This window comes from Hippopotamus amphibius, chromosome 2 (assembly GCF_030028045.1).
Source record: "Hippopotamus amphibius kiboko isolate mHipAmp2 chromosome 2, mHipAmp2.hap2, whole genome shotgun sequence".
NCBI lineage: Eukaryota > Metazoa > Chordata > Mammalia > Artiodactyla > Hippopotamidae > Hippopotamus > Hippopotamus amphibius.
In genome coordinates, this window is record NC_080187.1 from 197,318,106 (window position 1) to 197,327,517 (window position 9,412).

Below are 9,412 nucleotides of genomic sequence, written 5' to 3' on the forward strand. Positions count from 1 at the left end.
AAAGCACTAAGAAGTAATTTTCTTGGTCAAAGAATAATTTGTCCTTTGGTAGAGCTGAAAGTCTGAGCAGCATGTCATAATAGAGCCCCTTGGGAATGATTTGAAACAGAATAAGCTACACTCACTCCCTCATTGATCATTCAAGTATTTATTGAACATTTACTACATGCCAGGCTCTCTGAGGACTCAGTGGGGTTTCCAAAGATGAATCAGCTCCGTATCCTTCACCATAGAAATTTGGCCAAACTGGTGGAAAAGGAAAACAAAAGCATCAGTGGCATCACCATAACAGTTCCTGTTTATTAAGCACAAGGAACCATGCGAGGTATTCATTTCATCTTCCCCACAACTCTGCCAGGGAGGTACAGATGATAGACTTGAGATTCAGAGGTTCCAGTAAATTGGGCAGCGTATACACAGCTAGCATGTGGCACAGTCAAGATGAAAAGCAAGGCCACTCTGACCCCAAAGCCTCTAACTTGATGTACATCATAGGATACACTCAGAGAAAGTACACTGCAGGTTCTGAAGAGAAACTTTGTTCACCTAGACTCGGTAGTGTTCCTTTATGCACATTTAACATAAAACTTTCGTTGGCCCATGAATAAGCCCAGCAGTTTACCTCTGTTTCTCACGCCCACTTAAAATTTAGGAAAAATTACCCGCTGGATTATGGATCATAACATCTTTGGATGGGGCCTTTCCTATCCTGACCTGTTTGTCCTGGGGTAGTAAGTCCCACTCTCACCTAGACTGCTGTGTGTCCTATCTGCCCTGTGTTCACTTTCTCTTTCCTAGGGGACACCTTTGCCATATGGTTCCCATAGGATTCATCCATGTCACTCCCTTTCCCCAAGAACATGATCTAATCCAGTTGTCTAGAATATTCTATTCCCTGGCCTGAGTGGTTGGTTCAAATATGGACATGGGACCCAATCAGATCAATCGGTCTCCCCTGGGACTTTTCTGCTACTGCCAGAGGGACCCCTGGGTGTTAAGTCGGAAGAGTATGAGTTCAGGCCTCCATTTGCCATCTTGCCCAACAAAAATCTGGAGACAGAGGGCACCCTGATGATATCGTTGTGACCTAGAGCTCACGTACCTAGGCTAGCCACACAGCTGATCTTTTCAGTAAGTACCCTCTCTCTGTAAGCTAATATGAGTTGGGTTTCTTTCACTAGAAACCAGAAATTCTGAATAATTAAGGCAGTTGTCTGCAGAGTACTGCGATTACATGTACCTCATTGCTTAAAAAAAAAATTGTTCTCACTCTCAAAATACACATATACGCATGTGTTTATTACATACATGTGTTGCTATACTAACATACTATGTAATTAAAGAATACACAAAATACATTATAACAAGATGATTAAAAGCTAAATATAAATAAAAGTTTTAATGTTTTCTTTCTGAACCCCTATGAATTATCTTGCAAAGCCCCTGAATGGTCACATCCCACTTTAGAGACCACTCTACTAGTGGAGTTAGGAAGGTCAGAGAGGAGGTTGGGCAGTACTGAGAAAATCAGAGCACAGATCTTAGAAAATGGAGCAGTTTCTATTGGTGATGCACTCTAAGGTGACACTTTGCTGGTAGGTGATGGAGATCATTGGTAGAGATGAAGGACATTGGACCTCAGGAGACTGGGGAAACAGGACAGAATGACAAGTACCTCAATAATGTCCTCTACTTTTCAACACCATCACTGAAGCCCTCTGCATCCCCCATGGAATTAATGATTTTCTCATAACTCAACCTTGCCTCCCATCACATTGTATCATAGGTAGGTGACAACCCATCTAACTCTTTGACTTAACTGTAAGCATTTTAACCACATTTCACTAAGCTCTGCACCCCTAATGCTTACTTAACACAAGACTTGGAAACTTCTGTGATGAACAAATGCATGCATTACCCCAACTTAGAGCCAGGAAAAGAAATCAATTTAAGGCTCTAGCTTGGCAAGAGATAAGACGTTAAGAACTCCAATGTAACACTTCTCAGTTGAGAGAACTTCATGTTATGCTTTGTATAGGTCACTTTAAACCTGTGCATGGTAAGACCTGTAGCCTACATCTTTACTGCTTCGAAAGGAAAGAAACCACTTCCTATGTTTTCCCAATGACTCACTAAGATATAATAGCAAACATTCAGTATATGTGACAACCTCTTTATGTGCATCAACTGAAAAAATAAATACTATCATCCCCAATTTACATATGTGAAAACAGAGTCTTACAGAGGTCAAATAACTTGCCTGAGTTCAGAGTCAGGATTCAAACAGCATTGTGTGATTTCAAAGTTGTGCTATACCAGAACTTTCTCTTTTTTTTTCTTTTTTCTTTCTTTTTTTTTTTTTAAAGCAGCACTCTCTCCTGTAGATGGCCCTGGCTTCAATCCCTCCCAGTCAGGACCAGGATCTAATCCCAGTATCTATACTGACTGTAACCCCATTGAACCCCTTCACTGACATTCTGCCTGTCTGAGCCTCTCAGTTCAACACCTTTGCAAGCTGCTACCCTACATGGAATCCTGATTCTAGCAACTCTCTGCTGCCCCCACCTGGCACCCAGAAGTAGACTCCATCACTTCAGGCTATATAATTCATCCCTTACAAGCACTGTGCAATCACCATGTGTGTAACTAAATTTTCTACAGGCCACATTAACAGAGAAAAGATGAAATTAACTTTAATGATGTATTTTATTTAACCTAATATATCTAAAATACTATCATTACAATACCAAAAAATGTGTTAATGAAATTTTACATTGTCTTTCATCAAAATCTGATATATATTTTACACTTAGAGTACATCCGAATTTGCACTACCCACATTTCAACTGCTCAGTAACTACATGTGATTAGTGACTAAGGTATTCTACATCTTAGTCTCAGACATTAAATCTATTCTTCATGTCTGATTAAATTAGTAAAGTGGTTCCCATTTGGAGATAAAATGGCATTATCAAATTTTAATGCTTAACTAACAGGTTCTACCAAATCTAAGTGGATTATAATAGAAGTATATCACTTGAGAGTCAATTTGATATGGTGGGTGGGGAGAGCACACGCTTTATAGTCAGATGTTCTCAAATTAAAATCTCATCAAAAAGCTAGATAAAAGGATCTTCACTGATTGTTTGCAATAGTGAAAAATTAAGCATTTGTTTAAATTTCCCTCACTAAGGCAGTGGATAACAAATTCTGGTATATTCCCATATATTCCCATGATGGAATATTACATATCATTTAAATGAACAAACTAGATCTGTTTGTGTGCACAACACAAAACTTAAAAAGGCTTAATAGAAAATTGTATTATATAATAGGATACCTTCAGTATGAGACCATTTTTTAAAAGTTTATGTAACTTTTAAAGTGATGTAATACATTGTGGATATACACTAATGATGTGCAATTATGAAGACATGCCTGGAAAGATACACATCAGCTTTGGAATAGTGGTTGTCTGGGGATGGAAGGAGGGAAATGGGGTGACAGTGTGCAAAGTGAGAATTCAACAGTATTTGCAATGATTTATTGAGGAGAAGGAAAAAATCTTTAAGACAAAGAGGCAGTTAACAAATGACTACAGCTAAGGAAGTCACTTGCCTGAAGAACACTTTGTTCAGCCTCTTAGTAGTTTTGAGGAAGTAAAACCAGCAAGTGCAATTGTTAATCTAGAGAGTTTCTAGACAAGCTTCCTTCTAAAATCCGTTTTCCAAGGTAGCCCATCTTCCCACAAGGCGAACCCATACTTCCACAACACTGGCTTAGAAAAGGTTAGAGAAGCACAGAGGAACAGCTATAAATACTGAACTTACCACCTAGACAATTCTGAAAAGGAATGCCTTTCTGAACAATCTAATTTGTTAATGGAGCATGACAAAACATGCCTTAACAGTTTGCTCGATCTGTAGGATTTCTACTCAGAGCTGCAGACAGCAGAAGAAAACTTAAAGTAATTAATGCAAAGTTAATTATCATGCAGGCATTGGGAATTTAATATAGTGTTTATAGAGGATTTATTCCTGGACATACTTTTTATCAACATCTCCTAACCCATTTGTGCTTCTGCAATAAGATTTCTAATGCTAAAATCCTATGACTGTTTCCATTTGCTCTACTATAATTATGCAAAAGAGTGTGTTTTGTTCTTCCTGATCCCAGTTCAATTTAAACACTGCTTAAATGGGAAATAAATTAATGTGGTGCAAATGTGGATGGAATTATCATAAACTGGCACTTACCCACAGTAACAAAGCATCCACTAATGAGATAATTGTACTCTTTATTTTGGGGGGAAAACATTTGATGAGATCAAATGGAGTGCACACATTCAAAGGCCCCAATAAATGGGTATGTTACAAGAATGACAGAAATTAACTTGAAGAAGCTCTTCTGGCACAGGATATTCAGGCTCTAGTTAGAAAAATGAAGAGTCTAGTGAAAGAGAAAACATATGATCTGCCTTGCCCACTCGATGATGTTTGTCCTACAAGGTAATGTGACTTTTTTTTCTACTTTGTTTTATTCACTGCTGTATCTCCAGTGCTCAGAACAGTGTTTGGTACATAGTAGGTGTTCATTAAATATTTGTTGACTGAATGGATGAATGTTTTAGGACCAGTAAACTGTCTAGCTGGGCACCAGCACTTCATGGCAGTTCTATAATTTCTCTCAATACTCCTCCCTAAAATCAAACAGATTACTCAGACATCTTAGGCTAAACTTGTTATGATAGTAGAGATGAGATTCATCTAAGGGAACAGCAATTGTAACATTTTTACAAAGGGTCTGACACTGAAACTTTCTGTGGACACTATGATCATTTTCCATTCAACAAATATTTAACAGGTATCTATTATGTGCTTTGGTGTATACAAAAAAGAAAATAAAGAGATCCCACCTTTTAAAGAAGCTTATTTTTAGTAGGATTATTACTATTATAATACCTGAGATAAATACCCCAAAAAGTCATAACAGCACATAGCTCTTAGGGTAGAGTGAATGGAGAAAATGTTTCCAATAGCAGTCGTCTTGAAGCACAGTTAGGATTTGACAAGTGAAGACAGATACTGGGATACAGAGAAGCTCAAGGTTATGTGACTTTTAATCGAAGAATGGAGACAATTAATTCTCCAATGAATAAAACATGCACATTTAAAGTAATAAAAATCCCAGATGGTCATCTGAGAAAATTTCTGCTGAGACCACAATAGACTTCAACAAACCAGCATAATGCTGCTAGCTCTGGGTTCCCTGAAGATAAAATTTGGCGGCTCATTAAAGGTATTTTATGGCTAATCTTTTTTAAGCCCATGGTGACTTAGAGGTAGCTACAATATTTCAACCAAAAAAGACAGTTAACTACACCACAACTTTTCTGGAGATAAGCCTGGACTGGACCTGCCAGAGTAGAGTTCTCAGCAGCTGAAGCATTCACTGTGCACTTTTGTGCTGAGGGATGAAACAGTCCTCTGACTTCCTCAGACTAGAACTCATGGATGTCTAAGAACATGATATTCAAAGTATGAAACAGATGACTTTCTTGGATGGATATAGCTCATTACTAAGCAGGCAAGTGCATCAACCCATGTTATAGGAGTAAACCACATCCATCGGAGAAATGGAGGCATCACAGATACAGGCACTCAGGTGTGCACAGGCCAGGAGAGCAGTAGGAAAAGACAGAAATGCCTGAACTTTTTAAGAAAAAAACATTCCTGGGCTGAGATAATGAGTCCAAAATTTAGCACCATGTTTTTAATAGTTTCTTGTTTCTAATTACAAAGTCAATACTTCCTCATTTAAAACAAAATCCAAATAAACACACAAAGAAACATAACATGAAAAAACTTCCATGACCCCATTTATCCAAAATGTATGTATCCTTTCAATGCTGTGTGTAATTATTTAAGAGCAGGATTTCTCAACTTCATCACTACTAACATGTTGGACCAAATAATTCTTTGCTGTGGGGGACTGTCCTATCTCTGACCTTTAGTCACGAGATGTACCACCACAGCGTAGCAGCCAAAAATGTCTCCAAACATTGACAAATATCCCCTGAAAGGTAAAATAGCATCCAGTTGAAAACCACTGTTTAAGTGGAATCACATCATACAATTTTGAAAGCTGCAAATTTTTTATTGAAGTATAGTTGATTTACAATCTTTTATTGGTGTACAAGAGTGATTCAGTATTTTTATAGATTATACTGCATATAAAGTTATTACAAAAAAATGGCTGTATCTCCCTATGCTGTACAATAGATCCTTGTTGCTTATTTATTTTATACATAGTAGTTTGTAGTTCTTAAGCCCTTACCTCTGTCTTGCATCTCCCCCTTTCCCTCTCCCTGGTGACCACTAGTGTGTTCTTTGTAATTGTGAGTCTGTTTATGAAACCTCCAACTTTCACCTAACAATGTATTATAAGCACCTTTCTATGTAATAAGAAACATTTCAGCAGCATCTTTTTTAGGGGCTTCAGAATATTCTACACATGATGTGCTATAATTTATTTAAACTGTCCTTAATTGATTTAACTTGTCCCTAACTTATTTAACCAGTCCTTGTTTTCAGTGTTGTGCTAAAATATGAAGATCTTTATGCATGCATATTCCAGCACAAAATTATATCTTAGACTATATTTCTTAAGATTTCTGGGTCAAGGTGGTGTTTTTCTTGTTTTATTTTTTAATGCCCTCTTATTTTAAAACTTTTGACACACCCTCGCATTATTTTCTGTTTGTGACTGGTGTCAGCCTTTACCTGGGACATTTTCTCCCACACTGCTCCATGAGTTCAGGTTTTTCTTTCTCCATTTTCTATACCTTGCAATATCTACACATTGTCTAGAGCAGTGCTTGACATATAGTAGCACCTCAATATCCACTGAATAGATGAATGGGTATGTGAAAGAATGGCAGTTAAAATTTCAAACTCCTTGCAAAATGCTAATTTTGAAACTTATCCAAAAAGAGTACATTCAAGGTTGATTCTGAAGTAATGTTACAAATGTATTTTGACTTCAGAGAAGAACAGGTATTAAAAGTCATTAAAAATCCAAGACCCAAACATTTCAGTTTCAAGTTTGCAGTTGGAATGAAGAGATTTTGGTGGAGGTAGGGAAATGATGAATTATTTATTGAGTCTCCCTCGCTCTGTTCCTTCTTTAGAAGGTAATACCTATTCACTGCCTCATGACTTTACAGCTTTCTTACTGGGAAGAAAATAATAAAGACAGAAAGTAGTGTCTTTGAATATTTTTATAAATCAAGACTAAGAAATTTGGAAGATGCCACTTTGAATGTTTATGTTTTGTAATGGAAACATTACAAAATGAGTTTGAATAGTTCATCTGCATTAACACTTTGTACCTGTTTATATCTAATTAGTGGACCTTGAACCCCAAAGTGATTGGGAAACTACAAATTTGATTATAACAAGGGTATGGGAAGTGCGTCAAGTAATAGTCCATCGTTTGGCTCCACCCACCTATAGATGATACATCTCTCTTAGACAAAACGCCCAACTTGTTCCACTCATACATTCTCTTAACCTCTCTTTAAAGGTAGATAAGTTTTATTTTTTGTGAAAAGCTACACCGTGGAGGAAACACAAGTGGAAGATGAAGAATATGGTGAGTGCCTCATGTAGGATTTAAGGAGTCCTAGCCAGCCCATTCATAATTGTGAGAATTAAAGAAGATAAAATATGTAGATCCTGGCAAATGGACCATGCCATCCTCACCGCTTAATTCCAAGGTCACATCATTCCAGACAGAATATTAATCAAACTCCAATAAAAACATACAAATGATTATCTTAGGGCCCCAATTTGTTTTAAAACAATAAATATCCAGTTGACTATCATAGTGGAGTCATTATGTACTTGGAAAATTATGTAGCTGCTGCTGAAGTTATATACACATCACACTAAAAATGTTTCCATTATTTTGGAAAGCCGCTTGATAACATGACAAAACAAATTAAGAGTGTTTGGTAAAATTCCTCTTGAAAAGGCACTATTTGAAAACAACTTTGCATTAATTGCCTAAGAAATTCTAGATGTTATAGATGTTAGTCCTCAACCTTGGGAACACATTAGAATCATCTGATAGCATTTTTTAGCCTTATTTAAAATTGACAAAATTGTAAGATATTTGAAGTATACAACCTGATTAATTTACATAAACATAAATTATGAAGGGATTCCTCACATCAAGTCAATTAACACATCCATGACCTCACATATATACCTTTTGAGTGAGACACTTGTTTTACTCTTAGCATATTCCAATTATACAATAGTGTTAGCAGCTATAATCACCATGTTGTACAGTAGATCCTCTTATAGCAGAAAGTTTGTTTCTTTCTACCAACCTCTCCCTATTTTCTCCATTCCCCTGCCCCCAGCAATGACTTTCATACTCTATTTCTTTGAATTTCACCTCTTTTTTTATATATATATAAATTTATTTATTTATTTATTGGCTATGTTGGGTCTTCGTTGCTGCACATGGGCTTTCTCTAGTTGTGGTGAGCAGGGGCTACTCTTCTTTTTAGCTACTCTTCATTGTAGTGCATGGGCTCCTCATTGTGGTGGCTTCTCTTGTTGGGGGGTGCGGGCTCTAGGCGTGCGGGCTTCAGTGGTTGCGGCACCTGGGCTTAGTAGTTGTGGTTCACGGGCTCTAGAGGGCAGGCTCAATAGTTGTGGTGCATGGGCTTAGTTGCTCCATGGCATGTGGGATCTTTCTGGAGCAGGGCTTGAACCCATGTCCCCTGCATTGACAGGCAGATTCTTAACCATTGCACCACCTAGGAAGTCCCTCGTCTCTTTTTTTAATTCTACATATAAGTGATACCATACAGTATTTGTCTATTTGTCTTATTTTATTTAGCATAATGCCCCCAAGGTTATGCATGTTATCACAAAATGAAATATTTCCTTCTTTTTTATGGCTGAGTAATATTTCTCTTTGTGTGTGTCTATGTGGGTGTATTGACATTTTCTTTACACATTTATGGTCAACAGATTTAGATTGCTTCTATGTCTTGGCTGTTGTAAATAATGTGCAATGAACATGGAAGTATAGATAACTCTTTGCCACAATGGTTTTGCTTCCTTTTGATATACACCAAGAAGTGGGATTGGTGGGTCATATAGTAATTCTATTTCTAATTTTTTAATCCAACCAACGGTATACAAAGTTGGATTTTCTCCACATCCAAACCCGAATTTATGTATTAGCTCTTTTTTTGCTTTTTTTATTGAAGTATAATTTATTTATAATGTTATATTAGTTTCAGGTGTACAACATAGTGGTTCAGTTTTTTATAGATTATATTCCATTTTAAGTTGTTATAAAATATTGGATATATCCCCTGTGCTGTACATTG